This window comes from Lemur catta, chromosome 9 (assembly GCF_020740605.2).
Source record: "Lemur catta isolate mLemCat1 chromosome 9, mLemCat1.pri, whole genome shotgun sequence".
Classification (NCBI taxonomy): Eukaryota; Metazoa; Chordata; class Mammalia; order Primates; family Lemuridae; genus Lemur; species Lemur catta.
This window is the reverse complement of record NC_059136.1, coordinates 22,368,265-22,394,340: the sequence shown is the minus strand read 5'-3', so window position 1 is coordinate 22,394,340 and position 26,076 is coordinate 22,368,265. Positions and strand designations below refer to the sequence as shown.

The 26,076-nt window shown below is 44.6% G+C and overlaps 1 protein-coding gene across 2 annotated transcripts in view; it reads left to right on the top strand.

Annotated features, from left to right (window-relative positions):
* Positions 1–6,938: 6,938 nt before the first annotated feature.
* The window catches only part of CYFIP1 (cytoplasmic FMR1 interacting protein 1), an 86,455-nt gene continuing 67,317 nt past the window's right edge, over positions 6,939–26,076 (top strand). For both annotated transcript variants that reach the window (XM_045561088.1, XM_045561086.1), the window contains exon 1: positions 6,939–7,079. The gene's annotated coding sequence lies outside the window, so the exon portion shown is untranslated. The remainder of the gene's footprint in view (positions 7,080–26,076) is intronic.

Sequence of the window (26,076 nt, the reverse complement as noted above, 5' to 3'; positions counted from 1 at the left end):
GTTGGTGGTGGTGGTGGTAATGCATCCACTAACAAGGAAGAAGGGGAAGCAGATGTTGGTGGACCACTAACAGTTTCTACTACAGTAAGAGCAAGAGAGAAATGATCAGCACCACACTTTACCCTTTGTTTTGGTTTGGATTGGTATTGTTTTCAAAACTGATTCTCAGCGCAAAAATGGAATAGGGATCTCCAAGGGCCTGCCTGTCACAAAAACATGAAAAAGTCAATCAAAAACGGTCACAATCAACTTTCTCAGAGCTCTGTAATCATCCAAGATTTACTGCAATCAAGCACAACCAAATCAAGAAAAAGGCAACTTCAAAACTGTGGAAAAGCTTTGTGCACTTTTATTTGCCTTTGTCCCCCTCCCTCCCCGGCTTGGCACTGGGCTTGAAGACAGGAGCCCACATTCCCAGTGCAGGACCCTGGTCCCTGGCTCCAGAGGGAGCAGAGCACACTTTATGCACAAAGAATTACATTTTTCTGTTTTAACTTGTCAGGGTACACCTAAAGGACTATGCAAGGTGCTTGCCTTTGTTTGGCTGAACCTAGAACCCCCCACCACTTCACCAGGGCAGAAAAGCAATGGGAATTCCTCAAAAGCATTGTAAGGCAAAACAAAACAAAGTAACCCACAGCTACATGGGACAAAAGATTATGGTTGAGGCATATAATAGAGTACTGAAAGCCTGGGAGGAAAAGCTAGGGAGAATTTCTTGAGGAAATTTGAGCATTCAAAAACACTTGTGTATGCTGGGGAATTTAGAAAGTCACGAACATGCAAACATATTTAGAAATGACATGGGAAGACTTTAAACTTTCACTTCTGGCTGATCTCTAGGCTCAGTGCAAGGAGGAAGTAAAGGCTAAGGCAGAGTTGTAAACAGCCTAAGTGTTGAAGGAGCACCGCAGCACAGAGCCATTCTGAAAAGACTGGGAGAGGTTTTTCTTTGTTTTCCTCTCCTCTTCCCTCTCCTTCTCCTCCTCCTCCTTTCTTCACTCCTCCTCCCTCTTCCTCCAGCCTCCTCCTCCTCCTCTGCCTCTCTTTTTCCCTCTCTTCATGTAAGAAAATCTTTGTCAAAAACACTAGCCAAACACGAGCTAAAGAAATATAGACTTCAAAGACCATACATGACAAAGAATACAGACTTTGCAAACATAGTCACTAAACAAACAGCTACAGGCAAGCAACGGAAACTAACCCTGATGAGGGGGAAGAATCTGACTTTCATATTACCACATTACAATATTCAAAATGTTCCATTTTCAATGAAAAATTATGAAGCATGCAAAGAAAAAAGAAAGTATGGCCAGAAGAAATTAACAGGAAATGATCCTGAGGAAGTAAGGCATTGAACTTACTAGACAAAGAAGAGAAAACACTTCCTAACTTATTCTATGAGGTCAGCATTGCCGAGATGCCAAAGCCAGACAAAAAGATCACATTAAAAGAAAACTGCAGTCCAATATCACTTAGGAATATAAATGCAACAATCCTCAACAAAATATTAATACTAGCAAACCAAATCTAACAAAATATTAAAAGGATTTTATGCCATGACCAAGTGGGATTTATCAAAAAAATGGAAGAGTGGTTTAACATAAGAAAAACCAGTGAAGTTCAACACATGAATAGAATGAATGATAAAAACCCCAGAATCATATCCACTGGCACAGAAAAAGCATTTGACAAAATTCAACACCCTTTCACAATAAAAACACTCAACAAAACAAATAGAAGGGAATTTTCTTGACATAATAAAGGTCATTTATGAAAAACACACACCAAACATTATACTCAATTGTAAAAGACTAAAAGCATTTTCTCTAAGGTCAAGAAGAAGGTAAGAATACCCACTTCTACCACTTCTACTCACATTATACTGTAAGTTCCATCAAGAGCAATTAGGCAAGAAAAAGAAATAAAAGGCATCTGAAAAGGAAAGGAGGAAGTAAAACTATATTAACAGATGACATGATCTTATATACAGAAAATCCCAAAGATTCCACAAAGAAACCCACAAAAACTACCAGAGTTTAATAAAATGAATTCACCAAAGTTTCAGGGTACTAGATCAACACATAAAAATCAGTTGTATTTCCATACACTAGCAATGAACAATTTGAAAAATAAGAGAACATTTGAAATAGCATCCAAAAAACTAAAAATTTAAGAATAAATTTAATCAAGGAGGTGCAAGATTTGTACATTGAAAGGTATGAAACATTGCTAAAAGAAATTAAATCTAAGTAAATGTAAAGAAATCTCACATTCATAGATTGGAAGAAAATATTGTTAAGATGGTAATATTCCTCAAAGCAATCTATAGATTCAATAGAGATCCCTATCAAAATTCCAGTGGCCTTTTTGTGGAAATGGAAAAGTTTATCTTCAAATTTATATATAATTGCAAGGGGTTCCAAATAGCCAAAACAATTTTGAAAAAGAATAAAATTGCAAGACTCACATATCCTGATTTCAAAACTTACTACAAAGCTACAGAATCAAAACATTGTGATACTGGCATAATGACAGACATATAGACCAATGGAATAAAATTGAGAGTCCAGAAATATACCCATATATTATGGCCAATTGGTTTCCAACAAGGTGCTAAGGTCATTCAATGGTCAAAGAAATGGTCAACAAGTAGTGCTGGAACAACTGGATATTTACATGTAAAGAATGAAGTTAGACCCCCTAACTCATGCCACATAAACAATTAACACAGATCAATGATCTAAATGTAAGAGCTAAACTCATAAAACTCCTAGATGAAAACATGGAATTGTATAGTATGTTATTTTGTGTGTCTGGAAATTACATAGTAATTTTGAAGTTTATCTATTTTGTGATACTACTTATATCAGTTGTTCTTTCCTTTTTTAAAAAGTTTTTGTTTTTGTTTTTAAGAGACAGGATCTCGCTTTGTCACCCAGGCTGGAATGTAGTGGCACAATCATAGCTCACTGCAGCCTTGAACTCCTGGGCTCAAGAGATCCTCCCACCTCAGCCTCCCCAGTAGCTAGGACTACAGATGTGCACCACCATGCCTGGCTAATTCTTTAATTTTCTGTAGAGATGGAGTCTGACTATATTGCCCAGGCTGGTCTCATGAACTGCTGGCCTCAATTGATCCTCCTGCCTCAGCCTCCCAAAATGCTGGAATTATAGACATGAGCTACCTCGCCTGGCCCAAAAGTTCTTTTTGAATATTTAACATTTTATTTTTAATTGTGGTAAAATACACATAACATAAAATTTGCTATCAACCATTTTTATGTGTACAGTGTAGCAGTGTTAAGCACATTCACATTGTGCTTAATCATCATCCAGAACCCTTTTCATCTTGCAAAACTGAAATTCTATACCCATTAAACACTCCCCCATTTCCCCCTACCCAGCCCCTGGCAACCACTGTTCTTTCTTTCTGTCTCTATGAATTTAACTATTTAGGTACCTCGTATGAGTGGAATCATAGTGTTTGTCTTGTGACTGGCTCATTTCATTTAGCGTAGTGTCCTCAAGGTTCATCCATGTGGTAGCATGTGACAGAGTTTCCTTCCTTTTAAAGACTGAATAATATTACATTGTATGGATATACTTCCTTTTGTTTATCCCTTCATCTGTCAATGGACGCTTGGGTTGCTTCCACATTTTAGCTACCATGAATGCTGTTACTATGAATGTGGGTATACAAATACCTCTTCAGGACACTGATTTCAATTCTTCTGGGTATATACCCAAGAATTGGAATTGCTGCATCACATGGTAATTCAATTATTTATTTTTTTAGGAAACATCATACTGTTTTCCACAGTGGCACCATTCTATATTCCCACCAACAGGGCAACAAGGTTTCAATTTCTTCACATCCTTACCAACATTTGTTCTTTTCTGGTTTTTTGACAGTAGCCATCCTGATGGGTGTGAGGTGGTATCTCACTGGGGTTTGTTCTTTCCTTTCTATTGCTGAGTAATATTCCATTATATGAATGCTATTTGTTTATCCATTTTCCTATTTCTGCACTTTGGGTTGTTTCTAGCTTTTTGCTATTATGAATAAGCTAGTAAGAATATTTATGTACAAGTTTTTGTGCAAATATTAATTTTTATTTCTATTAAATACTTAGGAGTAGAATTACTTTGTCATAGGATATATATATGTTTGATTTTATAAAAGACTTCCAAAGTGATTTCTTTCTGATGTGTTGGTTAAAATCTTTTGCCCTATTTTTCTTAGGTTGTCATTTTTTTATTTGTAGGGGTTCTTTATATATTCTGGATACAAGTCCTTTGTCAGTTTTATGTATTACAATATTGTCTTGCAATATTGTCTGTGGCTTGGGTTTTTACTCTCTTAACATTATCTTTTGATGAAAAGTTTTAAAATTTTGATCAAGTCAATTAATCATTTTTTTCTAACCCTTTTGGTTAGTACCTTTTCTGTTCCAGGAAATCTTTGCCTACCTCTACCCCAAGGTTATGAAATTATTCTCTTACGTTTTCTTCTAGAAACTATGTATATTTAGCTTTCAAATTAAGGTCTATGATCCACATCCAGTTAATTTTTGTGTATGGTGTGGGGTAAGGGGTCAAGGTTCAGTTTTTTCCCACAATGTTATGTAGTTATTATATCACCATGGAATTCCTTTAGCATCTTAACTGAAAATCAGTTGACCATATGTGTACTTATTGTTTGCTACTCTGTTCCATTGCTCTACAGTGCTCCCATTTCTACAGATGTTTCTTTGATGGTTGTTTGCCCTTACGCCCATTTCCAGCGGCTTTAAATGGTTGTTTCTAAATAACTACTGGACTGTACTCACCTATTTCCAAACCTCGGGTAACTGAAACTATGGAAAGCAAAATATAACTTTTATTATACTGTTATAATTGTTGTTACTCTCATACTGTGCCTAATTTATAAATTAAAGACTAATGTAGTATACTGCTATAATAGTTTTATTTTATTATTGTTTTTTTTTTTTTGAGGCAGAGTCTCACTCTGTTGCCCGGGCTAGAGTGCCGTGGCTTCAACCTTGCTCACAGCAACCTCAGACTCCTGGGCTCAGGCAATCCTCCTGCCTCAGCCTCCCGAGTAGCTGGGACTACAGGCATGCGCCACCATGCCCGGCTAATTTTTCTATATATATTTTTAGTTGTCCAGATAATTTTTATTTCTATTTTTAGTAGAGACGGGGTCTCGCTCAGGCTGGTCTCGAACTCCTGACCTCGAGCGATCCACCCGCCTGGGCCTCCCAGAGGGCTAGGATTACAGGCGTGAGCCACCGCGCCCGGCCCTAAAATTTATTTTTTCTTAATGAATTAGCTCATTTATCTTTATTAAATGTCCTTTTTTATTGCTGGTGGTGCTCCTTGACTTGAAGTCTACTTTGATATTAATATAGTCACCCCAACTTTCTGATGATTAGTTTGTGTATAAATCATTTTGCATCTTTTTAATTTCAGTCTGTGTCCTTATATTTAAATTAAGTCCTTTTTAAACAGCATGTATTTGGGTCTTGTTTCTATCCAATGTGATAATTTCTGTGTTTTAATTCATTTACATATAGTGTACATTTACATTTAGTAAATGGATTCTGTATTTAGTCCATTTACATTTAATTTAACTACTAATAGGGTTAGATTTAAGTCTAACAGCTTGCTCTTTGTTTCTGTTTGTCTTATGTGCTTTTTGTTCCCTCTTTCCTGCTTTCCTCTGGATTAAGTATATTTGAGTATTCTACTTTATCTCCTCTTGAATTTTTTTTAGCTATACTTTTTTAATTCATTGCTCTAGGGATTACAATATTTTAAAATTATCACAATACACCTTGAATTTGTGTTCTATCATTTCACCTATAGTGTAAAAAATCTTTAGAATTTAACTGAGCCCTGGGCAAAGAAAAGCAGCAATCTACCGATTGAAAATGTGTGGGCTGGGAACCAGAATGTTATTCAAAACTCCTGTTTTGTGTAGGAGTGTGAGGAACCTCCAGGAGATTCCAGAGAAAGTGATCTCTGAATATTGAGTCAGCTGGTAGATCGTCTCAATCCGCTGACCAGGATTCATTTGCTGTTACCTTTTCGCCTTATCCAGAGCACAGCCGGGGGTAATTGACCCTCTTGTGGTTTTCAAAATCTAGAGGCTATACTAGAATACCTATTGCTCATCATTATTGTTTTCTGTAAGAACCCGGGTCGGGAGTGAAGAGGGAGTGAGGTACGGGGGGTTGGCTTGGGTAGTTTAGGGCAATTTTTCAAAGCATGCTTGTGACAAGCTCACTCCATTCAGCGTTTCCATATGAGGTGTGTTACCCGGCCTCTCTCAAGATTGTTTTTTGGGACTAGTTCTAATCAGGTTTTCTTCTGCCAGCCATTCCCACAAGTCTGCGCACTCACGTGCCCATGGCTCAGAGGGCAGGTGGGGGTCGTAGAGATGTGATCACTGCTGCGCCGCGTCGGGGTCATTTTCTCCCAGTAGGCTCCGACGGCGCGAACCTGCCGCACCTGCCCCGGGCTGCCTACCCCGCGCCCGCCCGCCGAGCGCAGGTGTGCGAGTTTCCTCCCTGGCGCCCGCGCCCGGCGCGCCCTGCCCCGCGGAGCCGCGGGACTGGGGGGGACCCCCGTTCCCTCTGCGCCGTGAGCCGGGCGGCTCCCGCGGGAGGACCCCACACCTGCTTCGCCCCCGTCCCGCGCAGACTGAGGTCGTCTGGGCCGGCAGGTGACCCTCGGGGCTCTCCGCCTGGGCGAACACCTTCGGCGGCGGGCGGCGGGCGAGGCCAGGGCGGCCGGACGACTCCTTCCCGCCGACCGTGCGCGGCCGCGGCTCCGGGCGGCGAGGAAGGGGCGGGAGACGCCCCGCCGGGAGGAGGGAGCGGACAGGGCCGCGGCCCGGAGGGAGGAGCGCCAGGAGGAAGAGGCCGAGCCGGGAGAGCCCCCGCCCTGGGAGGAAGGGGAGGAGGCCGAGTGTTTCCTGGCGCATTCCCGGCCCGCCCGAGTGACTCACTCGGGCAGGAAACTCCCAGGGCCCGCCCGGGACCCCCGAGCCGCCGCCGCTGCCGCGGACCCAGGTGAGCAACGTCGCTGCTCCTGCTCCCGCCCTGCAGCCTCCGTGGGGTCCAGGCCGCCCTCGGAACGTGGGCCGGTCAGGGCGGCGGCGGGGCGGGACAGGGCCCCACGAACGGCTGGGACCTGGCCCTCGGTGGCGCGGCCTTCCAGGCGGCGCAGCTTCCCGGGGTCGCCCTGGGCCTCGCGTCCCCTAGCTCCTGGCCCCCGCGGCCCCGGGCCTCCCGGTCCCACACACCCTAGTCCCCCTCGCCCCTGGCCTCTGATCCCGCTCGCCCCGTCCCCGCGCGCCCCGCGGCCCCTGGTCCCGCATCCTGGGTCCCGCGTCCCCGGCACGTGGCAGAACTCCATAGGGGAAGGAATGCATCGCTGTTTTGCATGTTATTGTTGGAAAGTAAGGAGCAGGCGGATTGTTAGCCTTGCTTTAAGATCGTGCGACCACACCTGAACCCGTTTTTGTTTCGTGCCCCACTCCGAGAAGAGGAGGGATATCGTGGTCAAGCGAAACCATTCGGCAGATTTTTGGAGATGAGTTTTGGGCTTTGTTAGGAGACCCGATTGTTACGTGGGCAGAGCTGTTCCTTATAGCCATCTGAATTGTGTATTTTAAGCCTGAAATGCTTCAGCTTCATTTGCAGCCCGTTGGGGGTGTGAGGAGAAAGGGTGGAAGAATATTTAGGAAATGGGATGTAAGGAGCGTTTTTAAGCTGTGAGAGGCGTCCGGACGGTGGCGGCTCTGCTGCAGGTCTGAACGGTGTGAGTAGCGACTGCGGTCCACCCAGCACCGGATCTGCGCTCGCGTGGGCGCCGGAGACTTTGGAATGTGTGTTTTCTGTAGCGGAGGGTACCGTGTGCCACATCGGACAGTTTTTCGCTGCGTCGTAAGCCCAGTGGTGTTTCTTGGCCGTCTTCTAACACGGTTCCTCAAACGATGCGTGACTGAAGCTGCGGTGATCCCCGGAGCGGTGGCTCGGGTTGCTGGGCTTGCCGACGTGGGGCTGGCGCTACGGAGTCCTGGCCAGGTTCCTCCGCCTGCGCTGCAGTTGCTGACGGGCCAGGGAGGGTCCCACGCGTGCTGGCCCTTACCCCTGCGGGTGGGTAATGGTTTTCCATGGAAAGCCTGGATCCACAGGCACAGGGCCTGGAAGAGCTAATCGCACTTCAAGTAAACGTGGGCCATGGCAGGTGTGCGTTTGTGGGCATTCAGTAGGAAGACTGTGCGATGCTGTGGGATTCCCTGCTGCCCTCCTCCCGCAGCAGCGTCCTCGCTGTGACAGAGGCCAACGCAGAGCTGCGGAGAACATTTCCTGTGTTAACACAGGCGTTTGTGTGCTGATAAGTCAGTCAAAGAAAATGTATCCCTGAAGAGTGTGTGTGTGTTTAAATTTATTTTTGAATTTGCATATGGTAAAATTCACTTTTTGCTCTACAGTTCAATGAGTTTTGACAAATGCGTAGAGTCGTGTGACCACCACCACAATCAAGATACAGAACAGTTCCATCACCTCCACAATTCCCTCATGCTGCCCCTTGTTGTCCCCCTGTCTCCCCATCCTCAGCTTCCGGTAGCCACTGATCTGTTTTCCGCTCCTACTGTTTTGATTTTTCCAGGATGTCATATGTGGGCTTTGAGTCTGGCTTGTTCACTTAGCATAATGCATCCGAGATTCAACCATGCTCTAGTTTGTCCCTGAGGAGTATAGATACAAGGGTTTGAAAAGTGTAGCTCTAGGATACAACCTGAGAGACTAAAATAATATTTTTAAGTGATGAGAAAAGTTGTAAAACTTCAGTTGATTAAAAAATGTAAACAGTATGGGACTATGTATACAAAAAGTGAAATTCCTTCCTCACTTCTACAGTAGTATTTAGTCTTTTCTGTGCATACGTAGTTTTTTTTTTTTCTTGGTAACATAGTGAGATTATATTGCACATATTATACATTTTCACTTAGTGATCTTTGATTACTTAAAGATCTTAGAAATCTTTACATGTTGATGTGTACAGTAAGTATACACAGATTTCCCTCAATCTTTTAAATAACTGTATAATATACCCTAGTGTGGATGTGTCATTTATTTAATCAGCCTCCTGTTAATTGACATTGTTATTTACCATTTTCCACCACTGTTGTCAATGCTTGTGTCTGTACCTTTGTGCACATACCTGTTTAACATTCTAAAGGTGAATTTCGGTTTAAATAATAGCTAACATTTCATGAGTATTTCTTTTTTTATTATTTATTTTTATAGGCACCTGTCCTGTGATTCATGAGCATTTTTATTATGCTCTGGGCATCATTCCTAAGCCAGAGTTACTTTTCCTGTAAAGGCCCAGGTGGACCAGTGTTCTCTCAGCCCTTCTCATCGTGTGCCCAACTGTATCCTGGCTTTTGATTTGCTTATAGAGAGGTCAGCTCAGGCAGTGCCTGGGGCTGCCCAGCTGGCCAGTGGGAAGAAGGACAGAGACTTCTCCAGCAGGGGAGATCAAGTTGGTCCTGGCAAGTTTGACTTCTGTTGATGTCTGCTCCAATAGTGATCACCTGAGCCCAGGTGGGCAAATTGCTTGGCCTAGGATGGGCCCATTTTCCTTCTTCAGTAATGTGGAACCTATTAAATTGTTATGAAGAGCAAATGAGATAATACAGGAGAACTACCATATAGGGGACAGTTAGTGTTTGTGCTATGTCTTCTAAAGATTTTATATTTGAAAACCATACTTTATAAGTGTGAAGTTTTAACTAATATGCCCCTGTTTTTGCTACTGAAATTTAGTTGGCCCAAGGAGGCCACAGGTGGAGCATAGATTAATTATATTGGCATAATTTAAAAACTTTATTTTAGCCAGTGCAATAAGATTGGAAAAAGAAATGAAAGGCATACAGATTGGAAAGGGAAAATAGAACTATCCCTATTTGCAGACAACATGATTATCTACATAGATAACCCAAGGATTCTATGAAAAAAAAACTACTAGAACTAACAAATGAGGTTAGCAAGGTTATAAAATACAATGTCAAAACACAAAAATTGATCTTATTTCTATATACAGTGGTCCCCCCTTATCCTTGGGGGATATATTCCAAGACCCCCAGTGAATGCCTGAAAACTTGGATAGTACCCAACCCTACATATACTATGTTTTTTTTCCTATGCATATATACCTTTGATAAAGTTTAATTTATAAATTAGGCACCATAAGAAATGAACACAATAATAATAAAATAGAACAATTATAACAATATACTGCAGTAAAAGCTATGTGAATATAACTTTCAAAATTATCTTGGGCCGGGTGTGGTGGCTCACGCCTGTAATCCTAGCACTCTGGGAGGCCGAGGCGGGTGGATTGCTTGAGCTTAGGAGTTCGAGACCAGCCTGAGCAAGAGCGAGACCCCATCTGTACTAAAAATAGAAAGAAATTATCTGGCCAACTAAAATATATTGGCGCATGCCTGTAGTCCCAGCTACTCGGGAGGCTCAGGCAGGAGGATTGCTTGAACCCAGGAGTTTGAGGTTGCTGTGAGCTAGCCTGACGCCACAGCACTCACTCTAGCCCGGGCAACAAAGTGAGACTCTGTCTCAAAAAAAAAAAATAAATAAAATTGTACTGTGCTCACCTATTTTCAGAGGATAGTTGACTGTGGGTAACTGAAACAGCAGAAAGAGAAACTGTGGATAACAAAATGACAGATAAGGGGGGACTACTGAACTAGCAATGTACAATTATAATAGAAAGTAAAATTTTTAGAAATACTTAAAAAAAAGTCAGATACTTAGATATAATTGAATAAAACATATACAGGATCTGTATGCTGAAAACTACAAGATGATGAAAGAAAGATCATTTAAATAAATGAGGAGACGTACCATGGTCACAGGTAGGAACACTCAGCATAATAAAGATGTCAAAGTTCTATTCAAATTGATCTATAGATTTAACACAATTGCAATTTTAAAATTCCAGCATGATTTAAAAACAAAAATTTTAAACAACTTTATTGAGGTATAATGCACCTACTTTATAAAATTCACCTAAAGTATACAGTTGACCCTTGAATGATGTGGGGGTTGGGGCACCGACCCTCCCCCCAGCACGGTTGAAAAATCTGTGTGTAACTTTTGACTTCCCCAGACTTAACTACTAATAGCCCACTGTTGACTGGAAGCCTTACCAATAACATAATCAGCTGATTAACACATCTTGTATGTTATGTGAATTGTGTACTGTGTTCATACAATAAAGTAAGCTAGAGAAAAGAAAATGTTTTTAAGAAAATCATAAGGGAGAGAAAATATATTTACTGTACATTAAGTGAAAGTGGATTATCATAAAGGTCTTCATCCTTGTCATCTTCACGTTGAGGAGGAAGGGGAGGGTTGGTCTTGCTGCCTGGTGTGGCAGAGGCAGAAGAGGTGGAGGAGGTGACAGGTGGGCAGGAGAGGCAGGCACACACGGTGTAACTTTTATTGAAAAAACTCTGCATATAAGTGGACCCTCGCAGTTCAAACCTGTGTTGTTTGGGAGGGTCAATTGTACAATATATTTAGAAGATTTACAGTTGTGCAGCAGTACTCCAGTTTTAGAACATGTTCATCAGTCTAATAAGCATTCCTCATGCCCATTTATAATTAATCCCCATTCCTGTGTCCCGGGTAATCACCGATTTACTTTCTGTCTCTTACAGATCTGCCTTTTCTGGGTATTTAACATAAATTATACAGTATGTGGTCTTTGTGTGGTTTCTTTCATTTAGCATGTTATTTAAATCCATTGGTGTTATAGCAGGCATTAGTATTCCATTCCTTTTTGTGGCTAAATTGTATTCCATTGTAGGGACCTACAACATTTTGTTTGTCCATCCATCAGTTGACGAACTATTAGTTGTTTCCACTTTTTGCCTATTATGAATAATGCTGCTGTGAAGACTCACATGCAAGTCTTTATTTATTTATTTATTTATTTATTTATTTATTTATTTATTTATTTATTTATTTATTTGACAGAGTCTTACTCTGTTGCCCGGGCTAGAGTGCCATGGCATCAGCCTAGCTCACAGCAACCTCAAACTCCTGGGCTTAAGCAATCCTTCTGCCTCAGCCTCCCGAGTAGCTGGGACTACAGGCATGAGCCACCATGCCAGGCTAATTTTTTCTACATATTTTTAGTTGTCCATATAATTTCTTTCTATTTTTTAATAGAGACGGGGGTCTCCCTCTTGCTCAGGCTGGTCTCGAACTACTGACCTCGAGCAATCCTCCCGCCTTGGCCTCCCAGAGTGCTAGGATTACAGGCGTAAGCCACTGCTCCCGGCCTTCAATGTATCTTGGGTAGAAATCTAAGTGTTATTGCTGGGTCATAAGATAAATTTATGTTTAAGTTTTTAAAGAAACCTCAGCTGAATATTTTTATAGATAAAAGACAAGCTGATTTTAAAATTTATGTGAAAGGGAGAATAAACTAGAATAGCTATAAAAAAATGTTTAAAACAAAAATGAATTGGGGGAATCACCCTGCTTGACTTTTTTCTTTTCTTTTTTCTTTTCTTTTCTTCTTTTTTTGAGATAGAGCCTTACTCTGTCGCCCTGGCTAGTGCAGTGGTGTCATCGTAGCTCACTGCAATGTCAAACTCCTGGGCTCAAGTGCTCTTCCTGCCTCAGCCTCCCAAGTAGTTGGGACTACAGGAGCGGGCCACCATGGCTGGCCAATTTTTCTATTTTTAGTAGAGATGGGGTCTTGCTCTTGCTCAGGCTGGTCTCGAACTCCTGAGCTCAAGCAATCCTCCCGTGTTGGCCTCCCAGAGTGCTAGGATTACAGGCATATATTTAAGTCTTTAATCTGTCTTGAGTTGATTTTTGTGTATGTTGAGAGATAAGGATCTGATTTTCTCTTCTGTATGCTGATACCCAGTTTTCCCAACACCATTTATTGAAGAGACTGTCGTGTCCCCATTGCGTGTTCTTGGCACTTTTGTCGAAAATCGGTTGGTTGTAAATGCATGCGTTCATTTCTGGATTCTTTGTACTGTTCCATTGGTCTATGGGTCTGTTCTTATGCCAGTACTTGCTGTTTTGGTTATTGTATTAACCGAGAGCTTTGTAGTATATTTTGAAATCAGGTAGTGTGGTATCTCCAGCTTTGCTCTTTTTGCTGAAGATAGTTTTGGCTATTCAGGGTCCTTTGTGGTTCCATGCAAATTTTAAGATTGTTTTTTCTATTTCTGTGAAGAATGTCATGGATATTTTGATAGTGATTATGCTGAATCTGTACATTGCTTTGGGTAGTATTTATTATGTCTTTTGTTACCAGTGTTTTGGGGGTCATATCCAAGAAATCGTTGCCAAATGCAACGTCATGAAGCTTTTATCCTATTTTTCTTCTAAGAGTTTTATAGTTTTAGCTTTTATGTTTAGATTGAACGATATTAAGTTAACTTTTGTATATGATATGATGCAACTTAATTCTTTTGTATGTGTATATCCAGTTTTAACAATATTATTTGTTGAAAAAATGGATTTTTTTTTTTCCCATTGAATGGTCTTGAAACCATTGTTGAAAATCATTTGACCATATATTTGAGGGTTCATTACGTGGCTCTTTATTCTATTTTATTGGTCAGTATGTCTCTTTTTATGCCAGTGCCATACAATTTTGATTACTATAGCTTTATGGTAAGTTTTGAAATCAGAAAGTGTGAAAATTCCAACTTTGTTGTTCTTCTTTGTTGTTATTTTTTCTTGTTATGTCTTTTATCTGGGGGATGGGTAGCCACAGTGTGGGACTTAAAACAGAAGCTCTGGCCAATTTCAGATTAATAGGATTTTAAAGCATTCCAGGGACAAGATTTGCATGTGTATGGATTTTTTGCATTAAAGGCCTCTTAGAACATGGTCTCAAGAAAATAGGGGTGTGTTTTTTACCTCTATATTAGTTTTAAGCCTGGTGTGCATTTGCATTTGTGTTGTTCAGCAGAAACTCACAGAGCATTCATTTCCTGGTTGCTCTCCCGTCCTACTTTGTCATGGATGCCTCTCCTCTGTGCATGACTGTGGGAACAGGAATGATGGGCATTGAACTGTGGCTTCCAGAGTTTTTAGTTGCGAATAGGACAGATGTGCAGTGATAGCTACTGTGACCTTGAAACCAGCATATTTGTGATGTGTATTTATGTGCTAGGTACTCCATCAGCCAAACTTTGTCATGCCCCGATCTTTGCTTTCCCCCAGCACATGGAGGGAGTCTGCTTCACAGAGGAGAAAAACTGACACCCAGAAAACAGTGGGTTCCATCTTGGAACCTGATTCCAGAGCCAGAATTTTGTGCTTAGAGCCTGTGTGGTCACTCCTGCTACTCAGGTTGTCCTGACCAGGACGGTGGGGATGCGTGTTGATGTATCCTTGAAGATGCTCACAGAAGGAGGTGTGCTTTGCCCCCACACAGCCCCCAGTCAGAAGTGGTGGGGAGGATCTACATTATATATGAATCCCTGCCCAAAGCTCAACTTTCTCAAACCATTCGTAGGAGGACCAGTCTCCACTAAATCATTGAATTTTAAACTCACCTGGACTCTTGACTCACTGGGGTTGGCTGCCCCCAGAGGTTATTGGGTAACTAAGTGTGTTAAATTGAGCAGCCTTGTGCGTGTGCATGAGACTTTCACAGGCCCTGGAGCCAGCCTTGTTCTGTGCTGGAGACCACACCGATAAGGTTTTGTACACACCACTCGTGTTTCCTGGTTTGTTTTGATGGCAGGGCATGGGGGTGGTAGCGGTGGTGTATTAGTCAGGGCTCTCCAGAGAAGCAGAACCAATAGGGTGTGTGTGTATGTATATACATAGAGAGAGAGAGGTTTATTTTAAGGAATTGACTCACACAGTTGTGGAAGCCAGCATATCTGAAATTTGCAGGGCAGGCCAGCAGGCAGGAGACTCGGCAAGAGCTGATGTTGCAGCTTGAGTCCGAAGGTGATCTGGAAGCAGCACTCCCTCTTTCTTCAGGGAGGTCCATCTTTCCTTCCTCACAGCCTTTAGCTGATTGGGTGAGGCCCATCCAGACTATGGAGAGTAATCTGCTTCATTCAGTCTCCTGGCGTAAATGTTACTCCCATCAGAAAAATACCTTCACAGCAACACCTAAACTGGCGTTTGACCAAAAACCAGGTGCCATGGCCTAGCCGAGTTGACACATAAAAGCAGCTACCACAGGGAGTAATTTTTATTTTGTATTTTAATAATTTGCGTTTTAGAGCATTACCTCCTCCTCCAAAGATTAGCTGAATGCGCACTGTGCAGTAAGCCCTGTGCAGAGGGTAGAAGGTGGGGTTCCTGGCCTTTGGGACTGCCTGCTGACCCAAGAGAACTAACCCTGCCGGCCTGCCCTCCTCCAGGACACACCTTGGTCACCGGTGCCTCTGTCAGACCTTGCACACAAGCTGTGAGAGGCCACACGTCCACCAGAGGTGGACAGAGCTGGGTGGCCCTCTCAAGGATGCCTCTGTATGACAGCTGAGGTTGGAGGCAGCTGCTGCAGGGGATGTGACTTTCTGCCCAGCACTTTTTGGCCTGCACTTCTGTGCCATGCTGGCAGATAGTTGTGCGAGAGTCCAAGGTGTACCACTTACATTTCAGTCACACATTTCAGGCTTACCTCACAGGTCATGTGGAATGGGTCGTGGTCCTGTGACGGGCATTTGAGAAGCGAATGGAGCTCCCAGTTGCCCTGATTCTATCGCAGTCCAGGCAGGAGGGCAGATGTGCTGCCTGGTCGCCTCTGGGCTGTGGCTTAGCTGGGTCCCGGCAGGCTGGGGTGGTGGGTGGCCCTGTGGGCCTCTGGCAGAGTGTGTCAAGATGCAGCCTGGTGCACATCTTCCCTGCACACTCTGCGTGCAAGTGCAAGCGTGCTTGAGTTCTTCCTTTTCACGTGTATCAGGTACATTCCTGCAAAGTTAGCCAAGACTGTGTATTTGAAAGTGTGCTTAGAACCCTGTGCATCAGGGGCTTTGTGATTAGAGAGGTCCCAGAGTGCACTCCCAGCGCACAGCCCCTGCCAGCTCTTGCAGGGGATGCCACCATTGCCTTAGCTGCAGGAGGACATGCACACCTGAGCCAAGTCACCCATCCTAAGCCCCTCAGCCTGTAGGGCTCAGCCGGGGTCTGTCAGGCCGTTTTCACTCTTGGGTAAGGCTCTCCAAGATTTATAAATCTCTTCCCTTGTCCTGAGACCCCAGCCATGTACCAGAGCCAATGCTTCCAAGTACCTCAGGTTGTTTGGAAAAGTTTAAATAAATTATATCTACTTATTTGGTACTTCCCCTTTCATCTTTTCCCCACAAAAAAGAAAAGTGGAGGTGATTTTGAGAAGCAGCATTTTACCTCCCAGTCATTTCCTGGGGCTGGCCTCACCTCAGCGTCTCTGAGCATGTGCTGCGGTCTGTTTTAAGTGGAAAGAGTGTTCTAGCATGCGGGGTGTATCAGAAAGGGTGTGCAATAGATAATAGTTTTAAAATGGATGCCATCAAGATTGGGAGGCCACATAACAAGCTCTATTTGCCTGTTGTGGTTGTCTTGTACTGGCTGTTATGAGAACCCCCCACACACTTAGAGTGACGTCTGAGACTAACTGTAGTGTGTGCAGATCTTTTTTTTTTTTTTTTGAGACAGAGTCTCACTTTGTTGCCCGGGCTAGAGTGAGTGCCGTGGCGTCAGCCTAGCTCACAGCAACCTCAAACTCCTGGGCTTCAGCGATCCTCCTGCCTCAGCCTCCCGAGTAGCTGGGACTACAGGCATGCGCCACCATACCCGGCTAATTTTTTCTATATATATTTTAGTTAGCCAGATAATTTCTTTCTATTTTTTTAGTAGAGACGGGGTCTCGCTCTTGCTGAGGCTGGTCTTGATATCTCCTGACCTCGAGCGATCCACCCGCCTCGGCCTCCCAGAGTGCTAGGATTACAGGCGTGAGCCACCGCGCCCTGCCGTGTGCAGATCCTTAGTGGAGAAATCTTCAGGTGATTTTCCAGGGTCCTGGGGCTGGCTGGGGCTGCCAGAGCCTGTGTCCTCCTTCATCCCCAGCAGGAACAGTCCCTTGGGGGCCTAGTATATTAGTGTGCTAGGACTGTCTGAACCAGGTACCAGAGACTAGGTGGCTTAAACCACAGAAATGTATTTTCTCACGTTTCTGGAGGCCAGTGGTCCAAGATCATGCCGTCAACAGGGTTGGTTCCTTCTGAGGCCTCTCTTTTTGACTTGTAGGTGGCCGTCTTCTTCCTGTCTTCACATGGTCTTCCTCTCCGTGTGTGTCTGTGTCCTAATCTCCCCTTATAAGGACTGGTTCATACTGGATTCCAGCCTACCCTAAGGGCCTTATTTTAACTGAGTTACCTCTGTAAAGAGCCTATCTCCATTATGAGGTACTGGCGTCAGGGCCGCAACACGTGGGTTTTGAAGGGACACAATTCAGCCCGGAACAGTTTGCTTAGCTAGAACTCAGTCTTGTCATTATGACTGTGATCCCCTGGGCCAGACCCTTACAACCCTTGGGGCTGTGGGTTCCTGCTGCTCCCTGAAGACGCCAGGACCTCGGGAGGAAGCTGAGGCTAGACGTGTTGGCTACTAGGAAGCTTAATTCTTCATCCTTGTCAGGTGAAAGTACAGATGCTCCACTGTTTTCTTCTCTCATTCCAAGGGATTATAGTCATACATTGCTTAACGGGGATACATTCTGAGAAATGCCTCACTAGGTGATTTTGTCATTGTGTTAACATCATAGAGTGTACTTACATGCACCTGGATGGTACAGCCTATCACACACCTAAGGCTACAAACCTGCACTGCATGGTACTGTACTGAATACTAACGCAATGGTGAGTATGTATGTATCTCAGCATCTCTAAACATAGAAAGGTGCAGTAAAAATGCAATATAAAAGATAAAAAGAAATGGCACAGTTGTATAGGGCAGCTCCATAACAAGCTTATGGGACCGTTGTATATGTGGTCTGTTGATTGAAATGTCATTATGTGGTGCATAGCTATGCAGTCGACCCTCAGTATACTGCATGGATTGGTTCCAACCTCCTGCATATATCAAAATCCAGGCATGCTTAAGTCCTAAAGTCAGCCCTGCAAAACCCATGTATTCGAACACTTGGCCCTCCACATACTCGTTTGCACATCCCACGCATATTGTATTTTTGTTCTGAGTTTGGCTGAAAAAAATCCAAGTGTAAGTGGACTGTTGCAGTTCAAATGCGTGTTGTTCAAGGGTCATTGTATATGGTGCACCCCACATTGGAGACCACTGCCCTAACAGTTTCTCGAAGTGCGACCCAGAGACTCCTACTTTACCACAACGAGTGGGAGGGTGTTAAAAATGCTGGTGCACAGCGCATCCCCTCCACCCATTAGGGATGAGTCCAGGAATCAGCATTTGCACCAAGCCACTTGGTGATTTTCGGCTATGCTTAGTGGAAGCCAGTGCCTATCCCAGCTCCCTGGGGACCCATGAATCAGAACTGGGGGTGCCGAGCAGGAAGGTGTCTCTATCCAGGTCACCATCAGCCTGGCCTTCCCCCACGGGGCAGCCCAGGAGGAGCCCTGTGTGAGGTCTCCTGACTCAGGATTTTATGGTCCTCTGAATAACGTACTCAATTTACTAGCTTTGTAGTAGCCTGAAAACATTTGTTTGCGAAAAACTCTGACCTCTTGAAGACTTTTTAATTGCCATTGGACAAAAGACTAGCCAAGAAAAGATTTAAGAGTCTGCCTGACCTCAGGGACCCTCAGGTTTGTAGGTAGAGCCACCAGCTGCGGCCCCACCTCAGGGCGAAGGAGTGTCTGCACATTCAGGCTCAGCCTGAAACCTGGGCTGTGACATGTATGTATAGTAGGCTGTTAGTTGTGGGAAATTCCAGAATGTACGGAGGCACGGACAAAAGTGCAGGGAACCCTAAACAGTGATTTCGTTTCATCCATAACCTCCCTGCACACTGCTGCACTGTAGTGAAGCAGATCCCAGGAAAAGCATTTCATCTGGTTCACAGATACTTCAGGATGCATCACTAAGAGAGAGAGTTCTTTTAAAAACATAAAGGGTGTTAAGAGTTTTGCAGGTTTTTTAATGGAAGTGGAAATGGTTTTGCTTCTTAAAGATCTTTCATTATTTTCCATACCTGGTTTCCTTGAAATACTAAAGATCTGGATGTGTAAAATTATTAAGTAATTGAAGATAAAAATTTGGGGTATATTTTTAAAACAAAACCCAACACTTGTGTGGTATCTATATCTATCTATATATATTTATTAATATATTATACACACACATACACTTAAAATGAAATATTATTCAGCCTTCAGAAAGAAGGAAATTCTGTCATTTGTGACAACATGGATAACCCAGAAGACATAGCAAATGAAATGAGCCAGCCACGGAAAGACAAATATTGCATGATCTCATTTCTCATGTGGAATCTAAAAAATTCGAACTCGTAGAAGCAGAGAGTACAGTGGTGGTTGCTGGGGTTGGGGGAGGCTGGACTGGGGAGAGGTGAGTCAAAGGTATAGAATTTCAGTTAGAAGGAATAGGTTCAGGAGATGTTTTGTACAACATGGTGACTGTGGTTAATAATTGTGTATTATATGCTTGGAAATTGCTAAGAGAGGAGATTTTACGTGTTCTCACCACCAATAAAAGATAAGTATGTGGGATGGTAGATTAGCTTGGTTTAACCATTTCACAAGATATACATATATCACAATATCACATTGTATGTAGTAAATAAATATTTTTATGTCAACTATACCTTAATTTTTTTAAATGTTAAAAAATTGCTCATTGATAGTTTCTGTCTCAGAATAAATAAGTTTGGCCCATTCACAACAAACAGACAAAAACCAGTTCTTTTGCACTGGTCTGAGCATTCTGATTGTAACACTAAAAGGTTTACTCATGGGGTAGACCGCGCTGGAAGGCCCTCCTATAAGCCGTCTCCATGAATCCATGTTCCCTGGGCCTCTCTCACTACTGGAGTGTTGGAAGCTTTCCTCCCAGGAGCTCAGGACTCCAGCCAGGCAAAACCTTCCTCAGGGCAGATGGGATTTTCAGGGCAGGTGTGTTGGTTGGTAAGATGCGTTTTACCCTGTGGTGGATGCCGCCATCCAGCCTGCCATGAGGGTCAACTAAAACACTCTTTAGTTCGAGGAATTATGGCAAATCTGTTTTGAACATTTTAAATTCCTTTTCTCTTCTGTTCACAAAAAGTTTTCAGAGGCATATTCCATTTTCACTCCTTTTAAATAATTTCAAACTTTGGCCAGGTGCAGTGGCTCACGCCTGTAATCCTGGCACTCTGGGAGGCTGAGGTGAGAGGATTGCTTGAGCTCAGGAGTTTGAGACCTACTTGAGCAAGAGACCCCGTATCTATTAAAAATAGGAAAATTAGCCAGGCTGATGGCACATGCCTGTTGTCCCAGCTACTCAGAAGGCTGTGGCAGGAGGATCCCTTGAGCCCAGAAGTTTAAGGTTGCCTGCCGTGAGCTACGATGCTGCCACTGCATTCTACCCAGGGCCACAGAGCGAGACTCTGTCTCAAAAAAAAACCATAAATAAATAATTTAAAACTTACAAAACATTGCAAAAATAAAAATAAAATTCATACAAAGAACACACACATAATCAAAAGGTTTCTTCATCAATTAGAGGCCCTTTATCTCTAAACACCTCAGTGTATATCTCCTAAGAATAAGGATACTCTCTTACATGCCAGAGGACAGTTATCAGCTTCCATCTTTTTTTATTTTTTATTTTTAAATTTTTTTTTAAAAGATAGGCTCTCACTCTGTCACCCAGGCTAGAGTGCAGTGGTGTGATCATAGCTCACTATAATGTTGAACTCCTGGGCATAAGTGGTCCTCCTGCCTCAGCCTCCCAAGTAGCTATGGTCCTTTTTTGAAAAAGTTTGCTGAGCCCTGCCCTAGCGAATGTATTGCACATGACATCATTAAACAACTAATTAAGTTGAGAGTGGGTTAGGGTCTAAGAATTATTATGTACCTGAGGTCCAATTAAAAGTTCCTACCATCAATCAATTTATTGAACTTTTTACTGATCTCAATATTACTTTTAAATTCTCTGAGATCACTTGTTGCCTTAAACAATATATTTTGGCTTCTGATAGTAGCGACAGCAATTTGCAGAAACTGGAACTAAGATTAGAAACCTCTTGCTTCCCTGGGCCTGAGGCAGCAGAGTTCTTCCTACTTGGTAAATTTAGAAGTGAAAGAGGAAATTCCAAAGGGAAAGGCTGAAAAGTTTGATATGGTAAAGAGTTAAAACTTAGGTTTCAAAGAAAATAGTAAGTGAAATGAAAAGACAAGTAGTGTGACCTGGAAAAAAAAGTTTTGAAGCAACTTTCACAAAGTTTTAGTATCTTTAATTCATTAGCATAGTAAGTGCATATGTAAATTGATAGAGAAAATAAGATTTCACAGGATTAAAAAAAATAAAACAGGAAAACAACCCAAGATGGCAAGTCACAAAAGAAGAATAACAAACTGGTTACTGTATAGATGTATGTTTAATATCAATGACAATAAAGCCACTGTGCCGTGGCTGCGGGGGACCCTGTGCTGCCCTGCCAGGCAGGAGGACACCTGGCCTGAATCCACCTGCAGCTTTAAAAAGACAGTTGTAGGACCTAAAGAAACCTCCTGGGATGCACTGCTAGGACAGTCGTCTAAAAGCACACACTGAACTTTCCTGCCCAGAGATGGTAGTGGTGGTCTTTTCTCTAGTGCAGGCCACCCTAAAGTTGGCTGCCACGGGCCCTGGGCTGGTGGCGTTTCCTTCTTTAGGTGTTCTGGACGTGCAGGCGCTGTAATGGTGGAGAAGATTCTTGTGACCTCAGTGAAAGAACAGCTCTCTGCTTCTGTTGCTCGATGGACAACTAAATGGCCTGGGACATCTTTTCCTACAGTTCTTGTGACGATGCGCAGGAACTGGGTGTAAGATCAGGATCCTGGTTTACCTGAGAAGGCCTCCTCCTATAAGTCCCATCCTCTTGGTTCACCATCATTGGGGGGATTTGCTGTGGTGCCTCCTACTTACACAGTTGGTACCTTTGCAGGGAAGACTTCTGTGAGGTCTTAGGGACACCTGAGAGCACAGGTCAGCCGAGATGGGGCAGGCCAGGCACAGGCCACTCTGTTCTGCTCTGTGGGAACCGTGAGGTCTCTTGGCACATGTGGAGGAAGCTGCTGAGGCTGGTGCTGATGTTTCCAGCTTGGCAGTGGGGCCCTTGGTGTAGAGACTGGGGAGGAGTGTGGATGGTGGCCAAGGTCATGGGCTTAACCTTGGGCTGGATGCAGTGGAGGAGCTTGGACAACACTGGTTGGAGTCTGGCCCAGAACCAAGGATGGTCTGAGGCCTTTGTGGGTGCACTTGGAGCACGCAGAGGGCTGGGCTGCACCAGGCCATGCCTAGACCAGCTAGATGGCGATCCAGGGAACCAGGTCCTTACTAGGTGAAGAGAAGGACAAGGAGAGAAGAAAGGGTACCTCTGGTGGTGTGTGGTATCAGGAGAAGACAGATCTGTTGGCCATGATGTAGCCTTTGATCACTGTCTTGCAGCTTCCCCTGGAGAGCCCAAGAGGCTGGCAGGGAGAGGCAGGCTCCAGGGACTCGATTGCCCAGGGGCTGTCCCTCAGCTGCTCTCCGCAGGATCTAGCAGGTCCACGGTCTATCAGGGATGTGTAATAAGGTGGGGACAAGGTGGGTGTCAGGCAGCTCCTTCCCTTTCAAGCAGCAGGAATTGAAGAAGGTTGAGAACCTCCAGCCAAAATGACTGGCAGTGGAGTTACTCTGCCAAGTGCCTGAGGTAGTGCCTGGCACACAACTGAACGCGTGGCCTCCTGAGTGGAGCAGTCACTGTGTTGTTCTGTCCTGGTGGGACTGCTTGGGCCACTGCGCCGTGGCTGCGGGGGACCCTGTGCTGCCCTGCCAGGCTCAGCTTCTGCGTCTGTGAATGGGGAAGCACCCACAGTCTAGTCTGGAGGTTGGTTGTGCCCCCTCAGGTGTAACTGCCCTCCCAGACACCACCGTGGTAGGTCTGTTCTATCAGAAAGAATAAATTGAGTCAGAAATACCATTGTTTTCCTTTTATGTCTCTTAAACGTGCACTGGATCTTGTGTGAAAGATGAAGGGATGTCACAATCACCGAGAAACATTCTGTAATGAGTAAATCATGCTGTCTGTTTGGATTCCTGATCTTGGAGAAAAACAGCCCCTGCCATCAATGAGAATCCCATCAAATCCAGGTGTTTGTCACGTGGGGCAGCAGGTCAGATTCTCTGGCGTTTGTTTACTGATTGCCTAGCAAGTTCAGCGAGGGGGCCGAGTTTGGCATTTTCATTTTCTGGAGGGACCCGCCTGGGCCTAGGCTCATGGGAGCCTAGGGAGGCCGTTGGCGGTTACATGAGGGATTGAGACTTTATTCTGTGGAATACTGGACCCCCGTTCTCTACCTTTTATTGATTTTTTTTTATTTTAGCATCAGAATAATTTTTTCATGCAAATCCAGGGAAGGGTCCCAGTATATAAAATAGATGAAAGCAGAACTGCTCTTCTTTGCTGTTGTGAGGCACCCCGGGGTTCCGTGGAGCATGGTTTGAAAACCATAGCTGTAGGTAGAGAAAGCCAGTGATGATGTAGCAGGACAGAGATATGAAGAGTAGCAGAGGTGTGTGCGGGGTGGGGGCGGGGGGGGGTCCAGATTGGTCAGGGGCAGTCAGCTGCATGAGGCAGTGGCAGGAAGCCAGGGGAGGGGGACACTCTGGAGGCTGTGAGACCACTCAGCCTGGGGAGCCCCGCCAGAGGCAGCCAGACCTCAGCTGCAGGGACTGCAGACCAAGGTGAGGGGCAGAGTCTGTGTGGCACGTGGACGTTTACTCTTGAACACTCAGGATCCCTTGGCATGCTCCATTTCAGACTCTAACACCTCACTGTCGTGATTTTCAAACTTGGTTTTGTTTCCCTGTTGATCAGGTAGTTCTTCTGAATTGGTTTTGAGTGGCTGCTTTCGAGTGAGAATGGAACTTGAAATTTTTATGCATTAAAAATACTGAATTTCTTCAGTAGTAAAGCTGGGCTAGAAAATGTTATTTTGGGCTTTAAGTATGCATTTTTTGCCTAGCTGGTCACAGCAGCCCATCTCCACGCTGCGCCCCGCCGTCAGCCCTGCTTAATCTGGGGAAAACCAGCTGGCGTCCATGCTGGCGCTGTCGCTGTCGCCTGCTTGGCGACACGGATGAGCACATTCTTTCAGCAAGTGGGAGAGAAAGGAACAATTCAATAGAATATGCATTTCTTCCTGAGATGGTTTATTTTACTTGTGAGCAGATTGCCCAAAAGTATTGGAAGTTTCTACTTTTCTGGGAAGTGCTGTTATTTGCATATAGAAGAGGAAGAAAATCAGCTCACTTCTTGCACATGTTCACAGAAACATTTCATAGTTTATCTCTGTTTACGTTGTATAGTTGGGCAAGTGAAATACTTTCAGGTTGTAAAATGAAACAGTGACTCGTTTGAAAATGCTGGAAAGACCCACTTTCTAGCAAAGCATCCCTCTCCGCCCCGGCCACGCTGACTCGTAGTTCGCCTCCGACGCACAGGCCGACTTGGTGTCTGCCATGGGCGCTGGCTCCTGCATGGGCACCAGCGCCTTCGGTTCTGCATTTGCAGGACTGTGGCTTCACCATGTTTTGCAACCTTGGTGTCGAGCTGCCTTGGCAGTTTCTATTTTAATAGCTACAGAGACTACTCCTTTCAGGCCCTGTGAAAAGCTCTCTCTTTGACTTTGGGTGGGAAAAGAAATATGTCTCAAAAATGTGTACGTTAATCTGGTAAAATACAGCCCCTCGGTGGCTAAGGGCTGGCTGGAGTGGCCAGTGCAGGCTGTCCCTGTGTGTGCGGCCACCGCTCCACTGTGCGCTCGCTGGCCAGACCTCATGGGTGTGGGGCACCAAGGCCTCATCAGCCTGAACCAGGCCAGGGCTCAGTGGAAGCAGATGTGTCCACACTGCACTCTCCGGGGGCCACAGTGGGGCCTTCTGGGTGGTGTGGCCCGCTCATGCCCCTTGTTCACCAGGGCCTCCTTCCCGACCACCTTTCCCTGCACCTCCCCTGACATACCCGTGTCTGAAGGCGCCTGTCTCGTTTGGCCCCTTTGTTCTGTCTGGCTTTCCGGTGGGAAAGCCCGTGTTCTCCCAGGGGTGCTGGCTTAGTGAAGACACACTTGCACACTCACACTCTCAAACACACAAACTCTTTTTTCCTCTTTCCCATTTATCTCTTGGCACCACCCCTGCTACTGGGTTACAAGTCAGTCTCGCCGCTTTAGTTTTCATTTGTTTTTGCAGCCTCAGTGTTCTCTTTTCTTTTTCAAGACTGTGCTGAGTTGTGCCGGGACAGATGTTATTACCCCTTAACTGCCATCTGAACGTGAGAGGCTTCTCCTTTTTCCCTCGTGCTGCCCAGAGATGGGGGAAAATGATAGAATCATAGTGATTTTTTAAAAAAAGTTCTGTTATTCACTGTTCTTTGTTTGGAAGCATGTGATGACCATTAGGTTTTGCAGAAATCATCTTCCTTTTCCTTGGATGCTCACTGTATGGAGAAGTGTGGGTATGGCCCCTTAGGTGGTGGGCTCCCTGAGGGGCAGTCCAGGGCATGCACATGCCGCCGCTCCAGCCCCTTGGGGAGGGACTGTGCAGTGCTGCACTCTCTGAGGGCTGGCCTTGGCATGTGGACTGGGGGGAGCCACCGGGGCTGTGTTTTCTAGTTTGGTGTAAGCACTCTCACTTGTCCTTTGTTGCACTTGGCCAAGTTTTTCTTGGGAGTCCACTCCACCCACCCACCACCCACCTGCGCTTCCCTACTGCCCTCCAGCATCCTCATGGCTCGGCCAGGGGCAGCAGGGCATGGGCAAGGCCCTTGTCACCTGTCGCCCAT